Source organism: Dicentrarchus labrax, unplaced genomic scaffold, assembly GCF_905237075.1.
Source record: "Dicentrarchus labrax unplaced genomic scaffold, dlabrax2021, whole genome shotgun sequence".
Lineage (NCBI taxonomy): Eukaryota > Metazoa > Chordata > Actinopteri > Moronidae > Dicentrarchus > Dicentrarchus labrax.
The window spans coordinates 14205466-14219647 of record NW_026136723.1 but is presented as its reverse complement, the minus strand read 5'-3'; positions in this window follow the sequence as shown (position 1 = coordinate 14219647).

The following is a 14182-nucleotide window of genomic DNA, read 5'->3' as shown; positions in this document are numbered from 1 at the left end:
TATTCTGCTGTTCTTTAGGAAAGTTCTTACTCTTTTTATTACAATGTCTGGATCCTTGTTGAACTGTGCATATCTGACACAGCTGCATTGAAGAAAACAACTGTGGTTTATAGTCAACTGTCAGCTGATAAGCTGCTGCTGCTGATTTTTCTCTCTGCAGCTGGTCTGAAACACTGAACTTTTCATAAATGAGTAATATTTTCCACTGTTTAAATTTCTTGCAGAAGCTTTTCCTTGGTGTAGCAAAATCTTTTAAAGTTATCTAGAATAAGGTAAACTGTGTAATTTAGAATTATTTTGTATTGAATTTGTCAGTGTGTCACACAGTAATTGTTATCAGAGGCTGGAAACTGCTGGATATCTTTGCACATCTAAATGCATGACCTATGTTTTAGAAGGAATCAGAACTTGAATATAAGTGATTTGGTTTTATTTAAGTGAGCTTAAAGAAAAAACATTAATTCTGATTCTGTGGAGTTGTCAAAAGACGTTCTGGTCGACAAATATAGGAAACAATTCTGTGAGGTGGAAACAGGAGAAGCTAATGAGTGTACCAAAAAAGTAAAACAGTACTTCATCACTAAAAAACTTTTGGAATAATTATAATCTCACAAAATAATGATTGAGTGTGAGTGCAATCAGGTGCTGAACACACATTAGCAGTCATTTAATGATGGCATACTTAGACTGAGCTTTAATACGATTTAAGAATGTTCATTAATATGTTAAAAAGAGTACCCTGCAGATTTAGCAACTGCCTCCAATAACATTGTTGGACTCATGATGGACAGTTCTTTAAGAAAGTATCAAAATTTTATTTAATTTATTCAAGTAGAGATGAGGCGCAGGCTAAAGAGGTTGTCCAGATTATATCTTTACAATGTATCTCCCTCTATTTACTTCCTTTTTGACAGTAACCCTTCTCATTGCACTGTCCACACTGAAACACTTACTGTTACAAGAAAAGTATTGACCACAGCAGAACACCCACGAAGCACTGCGGCGTCATTAGGCACCACCTTTGACATTTTCACACCCTTTTAACTGCTAACAAGCACCTTTTATCTTTGACTTATGACCTTAATAAGTGGGACAATACAGTGAAGAGAGGCACCGCATTGATTTCTGTTATAATGACCACATCCATACCTCTGTGTATTGTTAGCTGCTCAACTGTGTGTCTAAGTGTGTCCACAGGGGGGAAATATATTATTATCCAAGATATCAAGTCTGAGAGACAACACACACACACATACACACACACACACACACACACACACACACACACACACACACACACACACACAGAATATACAGCCTACAATATATGAAAGAAACACAACCCAATATGTGGATGTTTAGGCATAAATCAACAACCCTAACCCAGTGCATGCTTATTTTCATCTTCATTGCTGAGCACCATTGTAAGAATAATTTGAAATTTGGAAATAACATTTACTTTCTTGCCGTAAGTTAGATAAGAAGATCAATGCCACTTATGTCTGTACACTGAATACGAAGCAACAGCCAGTTAGCTTAATTTAGCATTGCGAGTCTGCGGCTGGAAGAAGGCACTGAACAGCCGGGCTCCCTCCAGTATGAACAATCAAACAAATGCACGTTTTACATTTAGTTTTTTATATGGATTAAACAACACAATATGACATGTTAATTAGTCAGCATCAGTAAATGAATCATTCCAAAAATGCTGAACTTTCTTCCTTTAGTCATGTATGTCCTTTTTAACTTCTTTCTTTTTCGATATCCTTTAGCTCTCTGTTTCGCTGTTTCTGTCTTGGTCATGCATCAGTTTCTTTTGGTTTCACTCCTTGTACACTAACAGAAAACAATAAGGGAAAAGTCCCATGTTTCCCCATGTCGTAGGAGTGAATGCTGACTGGCACCAAGAGGCTTTCTCCCTCACTTAGTAGAGACTTAGATTGTTGTTTTTTTCTGGGAGACTGGGAGTGATGCCAGCCATGTGTGGTGTGTTTTAGTGTGCTGTTTTTGTCCTGAGTTCAAGGGCATTCCTCCACCAGTCTCCTGGCACTGACTACAGCAACATGCCCAGCAGTTGGAAGAAATGTACATTTTCATGCTGGCTGCTCATCGCCTGGAGCACACACACACACACACACACACACACGCGCACACACACACACACACACACACACACACAGTGCTTTGCTTGCGTTATGAAACAGGACATTTTTGCTCGGCTTTATGCGTCTTGACAGATGTGACAGGTGATTAAAAGCTCACATCATATTGCATTCAAGGTGGAGGGACGAAACGCTTCCCCAGCTTTTAGCTCACTAACAGACACAAATAGGTGCTAATTAGTCATTTAGACGGGGGTGTCATTTTTTCCTACAATCAAGTAAGTTATTTCTGTTAACCTTTTTCAATGCAAAGACATTAATTAGGTAAGCAAGTGGTGTGACCTCCGACTTTCCATGATCAACCGTGTCTCATGGAGGTGAAAGGAGAGCAGGATAGAGATTTTGAGCTGTAGTGTGCACTACTGTATATAGTTTAAAGAAGAAGACGTTGAGAAGGAGTCAGAGGAAGAGCATAATAGTAAGGGAGAGAGTGCCTCTTTGTTGTGAGCCTCAGAGGGTGAATTGATTTTAGAATAGCTTGTCTTTGTCAGAACTCACACACTAAGAATCTATTGATTGATTGTGTAATGTCTCTTCATCTCTTCCTCCTCCTCTCCCTCCTCTTTCATCCCTCAGCTCCTCTCTGCCGTACCCATGTCCTAGCTCATCTTTCCATCCCTCTAGATTAGATTAGATTAGATTAGATTAGATTAAATGAGATAGATACTTTATTCATCCCCAAGGGGAAATTCACAGTGTCCAGCAGTATCCATAGACCGATAATAATAATAATAACAATTAAAGCTGCAAGCAGCGTTGAGCGGGACCTCGCACTCCACGCAACTTGGGGCGTGCTGCAGCCGCGTCGCGTGCCATTGTTACACGTGCGGACCAAAACATGAAATTTCACGTAAATCAGCTCAAAATTGCCACGCAGCGCTTACTTCCTGTTGCTGGTAGGTGGCGCTATCACTATGTCTTAAAATTGTCATGTAAACAAGTTCAGGGCGGGACTGTTGTAACACACGTGAAGTTTCATTGAGATTGGACCACGTACGCTGAAGTTATGAGGAAGTGTTCAGGCTGGGACTGAAGATATGAGTACTATCTGTTTGATGGCCAATCGGTGGAATTCGACACGTCGTCACGGGTACACGGTTAAACATACAGTCACAAATAGCACAACTTTTGATAACCAATGTGTGTAGATTGAAGTGATAGAATTTGAAGTCAATCTGATAAAATCTGTAGGAGGAGTTAGTTAAAACAGAAGCCCTTAAATGCAGGAAATAGCATCACAGTTTGACATTCGATTCAACCTGGCCAACTTTGAGGGAACGCCACGGACACGCCCTTTAACGTACAGTCACAAATAGCACAACTTTTAATCAGCACCATTTTTTGACTGTATTGACTAATTTTGAAGCAGATCTGATAAATTCTCTAGGAGGAGTTAGTTCAAATACAACGCAAAAAAACGGTGAAAATCATTGCAAAATGCCGGAAATGGCATAACAGTCTGACATTTGATACAACCTGGCCAACTTAGAGGGCACGCCACGGACACGCCCTTTAATGAACATGCACAAATAGCTCAACCTTTAATCAGGACCATGTTTTGACTTTACTGACCAATTTTGAAGCAGATCCGATAAATTCCCTAGGAGGAGTTTGTTCAAATACAACGTGAAAAGTTTGCCGAAAGTGAAAATCAAAATCAAAATGGCCAACTTCCCGTGGGGTTTGCGGTATGGGTCCAAGAGGCTTTTTTGTACGTCTCGGCATGTTACACGTGCCTACCAAGTTTCATACATATTGGCGAGGCGTGGCGCTGGGGCTACTTTTTTAAAATCCTGCGACAAACACGATTTTTGGTATGTGAGCTACAGGCACCACTATACACGTGCCCTGTGAATTTCATATTCATCTTCGCACAGTGATTTACCATGCCACCAGAGCGCCACCTAGTGGCGGATTGTTGACACATTTTTTAGAGAGCTTCAGGGAGCCATAGGGAATCATTTTACCAAGTTTTGTTTTAATCACATGTGCCGATGCGGAGATATAAACTTCTTTGTTTTAAAGAGCGCCACCTTGTGGCGATGGCCTGAAATTGAGCAATTGAGAACTATGGACCCAAGCTTGGTGTCAATCGGACATACCAATGAGGAGAAATGCTCCACTTCCTTTTTTGACGAAAAATCCACAGGAAGTGCTAATTTTATAACGTGCTTATTTTTTGAAATATCAAAATTCTTTGAATTACTTTTTTATTAGGACGGTGTACAGATGCTATGTGAAAAATTTTGTGCGAATTGGACAAGCGCATAGGAGGCACTCGAAAAAGTAGTTTATGGACATTTTGCGCTCTAGCGATGAAAAATTATAGGCGGAAGTGGGCGTGACCTATATGGGGAGATTCAGCTCCATTCAGTTTTGTATATGTTCAGGGGGGCAAAAACGCAGTCAAAGGCGCTAAAAATAATAGGTAAGAAGAATAATAAGAAACATAGCAAATACAATAGGGACCTCCAGCGGTCGCTGGCTCGGTCCCTAATAAATAGCAATAGTAACGAGCATTGGGTAAATGTCCTAAGGTGCATGGTCAAATCCAGTGCTTGAAAGGCCTAAGGTGCATAAGTAGGTGGTCACATAATGCAGGGTTCACTGCGTCAGGGGGTACAGTTTGATACAGGGCAGACATATTGGAGTTTAGAGTTTTATGGTTTTTGTCCCCTGGGTGGAGTTGAAGAGCCTCATGGCGTGGGGGAGGAACGATCTCCTTAGTCTTTCAGTGGAGCAGAACAGTGACAGCAGCCTGTCGCTGAAGCTGCTCCTCTGCCTGTAGATGGTGCTGTGCAGTGGATGCAGTGGATTGTCCATGACTGACAGGAGCCTGTTCTGTTTTATTCTACTCGGGGTCTTTACTTTGGTTTTCTATTCTCCCCTCCCTTCTCCTCCTTTTCCTGCCAACCCGACCCAACCCTCTTCCTACATTCACACATAGACACACACACTGATACACACCATCCTCTCAGGTTCAGGCACTTTCCCTAAGTCATCAGTAGGAGGTGAAATACAACCTCTCCCGTCTTACTCTCAAGCCTTGACCGAAGAAAGGAGTCTTTTTTTTAAATATGCAACAGGAAATAAGCAATGCATAATCCACACTCCTGTTTGACAGCAAAGCAATTACAGTGTGTGTGTGCGTGTGCGCATGGAAACATCTGGCCTCTGGACTGCGATGAATGACCCTCCAACTATTTTCAGTAGAAGAGAAAGAAGAGTCTCTGCACGCCATCTGGAGTCTTTGGAGAGAGAAGTGGGACACAAACGCTGATATTCTACATACACAAACCTTCAGGCTTTCCTGATATATACAGTAGATATGGTGTGTATGTGTTTGTGTGTGTTTTCTGGTGCAGCACTGATAATTCACCTCAAGTATACAGTTAATAACGCCTGAAAATTGCTCAGTGTGATGGTGAGTGTGTGTGTGTGTGTGTGTGTGTGTTTGATACTGTGAGTTAATGGTGTGTGTAACAGGGTCCTTTCACATGACTGACTGAAGTGGCAGACTGCTGTCTATGCTATATTTTGCATCCCAAAACCTTGCGTGTCTGAGTGCATGTGCATGAAAATGTGTGGAAATAACTTAAGAAGAGAGAACAATTTCTTTAAAAACTAAAATAATGAATTGTTACCCGGCCCCGGGTGTCAGCCTGAGCATCCCTGCAGACACTGCGAGCGCCAGATGCAGGGCTGATAAGCAGGAATACACATCGCCTTGATAGAAATTGTGGGAGTAGGTGGGAGTAAAGTTGGTGTTTAGTCTCTCCCTCTGGTGCAAAGCAAGGGGAACTGGTGCAATCTACTAACATACTGAAATATGTAACAATCCAGCATCAGAAAACATGGTATCCAAGCACAGTTATTCCTAGCCTGAATGATTGTATCTCAATGGTTCCTGAATCCTTTAGGATACAATATAACAGCAATAGCTTGATGCTGTCACACCCACACTGGAGCATCTGAGATACAAAGGCAATCTCCAAGTGGCCCACAGCGCCTTCGATCTCCCTCACTCCTCTTGTCTCCCGGGAACGATGACAGATTGACGTTTGCCCGTTGCTACACTCATTATGGGCCAGCCAGCAGCCATATATCCCCTAATGATTCAGAGCCACACTGAGAGTGGATGGCACCACTGAAAAGATTATAATGGGCCTCTGGGGACACCGTAGTTCCAGGCACCTCCTGATAACTCTCCTCTTTATCCACTTAGCTGGATAGAAGTTTATATATCTTATATATCTTAGCTCTGCTGCTGCCTCTGGCCAACACAAAATATATGTGTGGAAGAGCAGGACTGGCATGTGTCATTCTTTCCTGACTTTTTTTCATTGTAATTAAACAATATTTCAAAGTTGCAGGAATTATTGAATGAAGATGCCATGAAGAAGACAACAGAAAAGATTATGTCTCTTTAATTCAGTGAGACCAAAATACACACACGAACACGCACACACTACAGTCTTGTCAGTGATTTTAATAGGAGTTAATTTCTCAAAATTAGTTCCAGTGGAGGAGGATGATATCTATCTATCTATCTATCTATCTATCTATCTATCTATCTATCTATCTATCTATCTATCTATCTATCTATAGTTTGAGACTTCTTTTGGATGGATTGAATCTGACATGCCCTCTTTTACTCCCATCATGTACCCTGCTGGATGAGGACACGCTGACAAATACTGTCTTTTCTGCCTAGCCTTAAAGGAATAGTTGAACATTTTGGGAAATTCGCTTCTTCATGGGTTGAGCAGTTTAAGAAGAAGATTGCAGTGGCTATCTTTAGTTTGTGTTGTTCTTTTGTTTTTTCTTAATTTCTTTTTATTTTATTGACTTCATAATATCCTAGCAAGTCAAATAATTTTCAGTAGAATAACTTGCAACCACTCTCATGTCTGTATGGTAAATATAACACTGCCACCAGCAGCTGTTTAACTTAGCTTAGCACTAATTAACACAGTATCTTGTTTGCTTGATCTCTAAGTAAAAGTTAAACTGTCAAATTGACAGGCAAGCCATTTTCAGTCTTTGGGCCAAGCTAAGCTAACGCTTCCAACTCTCGGTGAGAAAGCAAACATTAGTAATCCAAATATAGCACAGATTTTACCTCCAAGAGAACTTGAAATAATGTGCGTTTCCATTCTCTACCATAATATGAATATTAGTTGGTTCATCAAGATGGACAGCCAGGGAGTTGGACAGTTTGATGGTCCACTGAGAACTGAGGGGATGGAGTTGGAAAATAATTCTGTAGAACGGGGTAGAACACTTTCTGGCTTGTTGCCAGGGACTGGAAATCGAATCGATCACATAAAGACTGGGCCCTTTCCACTGGTGAGTATGTGCCCTTTTTGGTTTAAAATGCTGGCATTGCTGGTTGATGTAAAACACATCAATACTGGTGCTCTGGCACGGGAAAGTTGCTGCAGACTATATATAATATACTGTATTCTACGCATTACAGAGAGATAGGCTTATTTTGCATTGTGTGGACTCACTTGGCTTAAATGTAACAGATGCTCATTTATATGTTAAAATCCTGGACTACAGCTTTAAGTCACGTGCCTCATGTAGGTCATAATTTATTCATGAGTCTATTTCTAGTGTACTTTGTCACATTTAGTTTATATTGACTTTTTTTAAATCAGCCAAACGTAAAAACTGTTTTTGCTCATCAACTCATGTGTTTTTATTGGGGCTGGGACTTTATTGCGTTAATTACGATTAATTAATTACAGAAAAAATAACGCAACAAAAAAAATAACACATTTAATCGCAATTTATTTTTGCACTCCAAACAGCGCGGAACGACCCTACACAAGAAATGGAAACCGATGAGAAGTCGTGGCTGGGTTTGGTGGGTGGAAATTTTAGTTTTAAAAAACTACCAGTTGGAAACCTGAATAAAAGCACAGTCGTGTGCAAATTGTGCAAGAAAGAATTTGCCTATCACCGGAGCACTTCCAGCCTCCGCTACCACCTCAATGCCAAACATGTTGCAGCTAGCACAGACAACGCTCCTAGTTCGAGCAGGCAGTGTCGCCAATCCACACTCGACAAGGTGACAGGGTTCAGAGCCAAAATGAGTAATGGGTCTATCCATTTGTCTCGTAAACCCCCCCCGAGTTGCTCTGACGCACGAACGTGACGTAAATGCCTGGCTTGTACCACTTATAGCGTTCCAGTTTGTCTTTGGGCATTTGCTACATGATGAGTCGGAAAGAACATGGACGCCAACAGAGCAGCAGCTGTCTTGTTATATTTTTTCTCGAGCCACCAGGGGCAGTGGCAGGCTAGTGTTATTGCTACATTAGCCTATTTAGCAAACCAGTTTGAAAACAAAACTTTACATTGTATTGCACGCACAGCAACACAGCGCAATGCATAAATTGGTGATCCGACTAATGCAGCAATATAAACAAGTATGTAAGAGCATTTAAAATCGACTTTAAAACGACCAACGTAGTACAAATACAAAGAAAATACATCTCAATATGGGCACAGCCATCTTTGTTTTGCGAGTTGTATGTTCACCCTCATTTAGCTCGGTGTACTCTTAGGAGCCCCGAGTGGGACGGCTGATATTACGACCAAAAGGGGGTGTGTCTCGGTGAAATGTCGCGAGATAGCTGCAAGATTTACACTTTCCAACTCGGGCGGGGGATTTACGAGACAAATGGATAGCACCATAAGTCTACGACTGAGTGACGCACTGGCGAAGTGGATTGCAGTGGACTGTCGGCCACTCTCGGTGGTAGAAGATCAAGGGATAGAAGCGGTGCTACAGATAGCGTTGTCTGCAATTATAATATTCTTTATTCATATTGCACTATATGTTAACACACGGTGAAGAAAATAAACACGATTTTGTTGTTTAAGCTCATTTATGTGTCTATTCATTGATGCGATTAATTGAGATTAATTAATTACAAATTAGTAATTAATTAGACAAATTTTTTTAATCGAGTCCCACCACTAGTTTTTATGCTTTAAATAGATGGATGGAATTACTCTTAATGTTGAACCATTACTTCAATGAACAGCAACATTTTAAAACATTTTAACTCACTGCAGTGTACAGGAAAAATAACTATGCCAATGGACAAAAAAACCTGATGTTTAGGGTTAAAGCAATACAAAAGGGACAAAATACTAGAGACAGAGGAGGTGAATGGGTGTTGTCTGTTGGTTTGAAAGGCAGAGAGAGAGAGAGAAATCCAGTGTGTCATCAAGTTTGCCATTGATTAGAAGCTACTGTACGGTTCAGGCAATGGGCCAAAGACTGCATCTTATCCCAGACTAATAAAAGTCTGTTGGGCGAAGTGAGCAGCAACTTATTATTGAAGTTGCTGCTATAAAACATGCTTATGTAACCAAACATTCCAGAAACATGATAGAGAGCCGATCTCCATCTGAGCTGTCCTGAAGAGACTTAATATAAATGGGAAATTAGATTTTCTGGCAAACTGAAACATGGATTTTCCTCTCCATCTAGATTAATGAGTATCCACCACAGCTGTTGCTATTAGAATCTGAACTTTTCATGAACAATAATTAAGTTTATTCTTGACCTTGGACAATCAAAATCAAAAAATCAATCAAGACTACTTACTAAATGAACATTGTGTCGAGATTTTTTTTTGTCAACTATTCTTTTTGTTTAGATTTCAAAAACAACCTGCAGCACATTTTGATTCTGTAACAGCTGGTTTCTTCTTTATCTGTGATATCCGACCAACAACAGGGTGACAGGTTCTTTTACTACCACAAACCTAGATTAAAACCTAGTCAGTCCCACAAACACCATCCTGGGGCTGAGAGCCACAGTCAGGGAAGTCAGAAAGTGTTGAGAAATGAACTAATATATTGGTTTTGGTCTTTTCATGGGATTTATTGACAGTAAGAAAAATATGGTATAATGCCAGCCTTATCCTTTAACACAGTAAACAACAGTTAATTTGTTTGCATTCAAGAAACTTCAGCTTACTGTACATTTAATCAACTTAGTTTCAGGTTTAAACTGTGCTGTTAGAAAACATCTAGCAGGTCTAGATGGCTGCTTGAAAGTGAAAAATTAAATACACAACATTATTACATATTTTCCAAAAAAAGTGTCCCATTCCCGCCTAGACAAATGGAGTGAACTGAAAGACGTACTGTGGAACAGGCAGATCTGAACTCTGAGCCTCAGTAAATGTGGCATTCAATTACTACACACAGACTAACCATGATGTGACTACAAAAATAAAATAAAATAAATAATAATAAAAGAATCAAGGTGGAGCCACCGCACAACATTGATTACTGCAGCAAATGAATAAGTGACCCCAGGCATTGCACTTGTTTAATTATAAAAATAACTGCATTAAGCATTGCTGATGTTGTGAGTTGTATTGTGGTCGGTGCCACAACGCATACATAAGCATTCATCAGCAAATAGCAACCTGGTCTAGTATGATCAGTACTTGATCATGCATACGGTACAGTTATAAAACATGTATTAACTCATGTGTTCAAATAATAATGGTAGTGTGTGTGCATGTCACCACTTCTTTTTTCTACAGCTGTTTTAAGAATCCTGGAAGTAGTGTTGAAAACATGAGCTCCAAAAGTAACCACACCTAAAGCTGTTTCAGACACATTCAATCTTCAGGTTTAACTTGTGTGTGTTGATTGCTTTTGTGAGTTGGCTGTCTGTGTTCTGGTTTGTTTGTTTACCAGGGCTGGGTGGCTTCTGCAGACAGACAAGTATGAAGATAAAGCACATCTATGTGTCCATTGTTTTCCAAGTGCTCTGAGTGTGAGATCACAAGTTTGTCCTTTCATTCTGAGAACTGTGTGCTGGTATTTTTCAAATACAATTATGTATTTCAGTTGGGGAAATGCATAAGGGTTCTCAGGGTTTTTTTTTTCTTTGTGTTTTCATTTATTGTTTTCTTCCTTGATAAAAAGAGAGGCAGTGTTGGTTTTCATATGGTGCCCTGCTGCATAGTTACTTTTATGCTTAATGGTAGGTGAATCAGAGATTAAGATCACATATTGTAATGTAAGAGGATGGAATAAACTTATTAAATTAAAACAGGTATTAGGCAGAATTAGATTACTTGCTTTTAATGTTTAGCTTAGTCTGATATGTTTTTAATGTTTACTATTTGATGTTGTTTTGCTGCTTTTATGTTTTTATGTAAAGTGTCTTTGAGTATTTAGAAAAGCGCTTATAAATAAAATGTATTATTATTATTATTATTACTTAAATCCCAAAGTATTGTCCTGCAGGAATCACATTTGACTGATATAACTAAAGTTAAAAAAAGATGGCCTGGACAAGTCTTTGCAGCCCCATTTAACTCCCAAGCCAGAAGGGTTATTATTTTAATTCATAAATCAATCCTATTTAGGCTCAGCCATGAAGTAATTGACCTGGCAGGCAGGTACATTATTTTACAAGGAACAATATTGGCGTCCCAAATTACTCTAGTAAATGTCTATGGACCTAATGTGGATAATCCCACCTTTTTTAGAAATGTATTTCTCACTATATCCTCTACTCCTGGACAATATATAATTGGTGGTGACTGTAACTGTGTACCGGACCCACTGAAGGACCGCTCCACAGGGGTTGATGCTTCTCATTCGCACGGCAGAAAGGTTTTGCTCCAGTCTATAAATGATCTTAATCCAATTGAGGTCTGGAGGAAGCTTCATCCTAACAAAAAGGAGTTTTCATGTTACTCAAATACTTAAAACTTCATCACGTATTGATTACTTTCTGATCTCCATGAGTCTACTACCTCATGTGAATGAATGTGCTTATGACAGCATAGTATTATCTGATCATGCTCCTATATCATTTACTCCTTATATAACAGGGCTTGTCAGGTGTCCTCCCAGGTGGCGCCTCCAAACAAAGTGGCTTCAAGACCCCAAATTTGTAAAATTTCTTGGTGATAATATAGATAACTACTTTTGTATGAACACAGATCAGACCAGTGCGGGCACACGATGGGAGGGATTTAAAGCTTATATTAGAGGTGTGATGATAAGCTATACAACTTATAAGTCAAAGTCCCACTATAGAAATCTAATCAACCTCGAGGCCCAGATTAAAGCTCTGGAGCTAGACCTATACCAAAATGATAGTCCAGAGAAACATAAGGAGCTCCTTTTGTTGAGAACTAGGTATAAAGAACTCTCTACTAGTAAAATTGCCGCAAATCTTCTCTGGCTGAAACAGTCTTAATATGACCAAGGAGATAAGGCTGGCAAGCTTCTTGCATGGAGAATTTAAAAAATGCAATCTCATAGAGCTATAAATTCAATTCAACTAGAAAATGGAGACCATACAGTGGATCCAGTTGAAATTAACTCCTCCTTCAGAACATTTTATCAATCCCTTTATCAATCAGAATACCCAGATGACACGCAGTTACAGTCTGAATTTTTGGACAAACTAGACATTCCAACTAAACTATGACAGATCATGATAAGACTAAACTGGACAAATGCTTAACGGTCGATGAAATGTCAGAAGTTGTGCGTAATATGAAAAGTGGAAAGACCCCAGGTCCAGATGGGATCCCTATAGAAATCTATAAATTGTTCCCAGATAAATTACTTCCCCCTCTGCTAGAAATATTTGAGGAAGCATATGAGTCAGGAATCCTACCCCCATCCCTACGAACTGCACTCATCACCCTGGTCCCAAAGCCTGGTAAACCACCTACAGAAAAGGGATCTTATCGTCCTCTATCCCTAATGTGCTGCGACACAAAAATACTCTGAAAAGTCTTAGCAAGGAGGCTAGAGAAGTATGTTCCATCCCTGATCCCCAATGACCAGAATGGTTTTGTTCTAGGATGCCAAGCATTTCATAATATACGCAGATTATTAAATACATTATATGAAAAGCGTGATGCTAAAGATAACGCAATCCTGTCGCTGGATGCCGAAAAGGCCTTCCACAGGATTGAATGGAAATACCTGATGGAGGTTCTGGCAAGATTTGGATTGGGCGACAGTTATCTTAAATGGTTGAAGCTCCTATATACAAATCCAACAGGTGAGATATTGACAAACAACCAGATATCCCAACCATTTAGATTACACAGAGGCACGCGACAAGGCTGCCCCCTGTCCCCTCTCTTATTTTTGTTTGCTATTGAGCCACTAGCCCTGGCCATCCGGCAACATCCAAGAATCCTAGGGGTGAAAATAGAAGAAAGAGAGCATATAATTTGAAAATGATATTATTATTTATTTGTCCAATCTGGCATCATCTATACCAACGATAGTTAGTCTAATAGAATATTTTGGGGAATACTCTGGATATAAGGTAATAACTGGTGGTTAAGTCCACCATTTTCTTTTTGAGTAAGAATACCACAGATTATCACGCTTTTCTCAGCTTCTCAAAAGGGTTTTACATACTTGGGGGTCAATATTGTTCCAGAAATTGAAAATATTGTCACCTCTAATTATGATCCTTTAGTACAGTCCGTTACTGAATCTCTGAATAGATGGGTGCCTATGCCCATCTCCATGTTATATTGTTAAAAAAATAAATTATCACTCTCATCAGGGCCACCTTGACCACCATCATACTCAGTGATTGAAGTTATACTGTTTAAGTCATGCAAGCAAATACAACTGGTTTCTCTTGTTAGGGTTCATGAGGCCTTAGGCTTATCCTTATCTCAGTATTCATGAGTGTAAACGCCTGCCACAGTTGGTCTACTGAATACCAGCAGTTCTGCATGTTACTTACAATCGTACTATTGTATTTGTTATCTACATGGTATGGTTACTACAATACCCATGAGCCACTATGGAGAAAAAGCCAGTCAGCGGTGTGAATCAGAGCAGTAGCAAATTCAAAACGCTTTGGCGTTGCAGTTGTAAACAAAATGTGGCACCATAGTTGTTGAATTCATTCAAAACTGACCCAGAAATTAAACGTTTCCTCAACAGCGTAATCTTTAGCTTCCGTCTGTCATTAGCTAACTTGA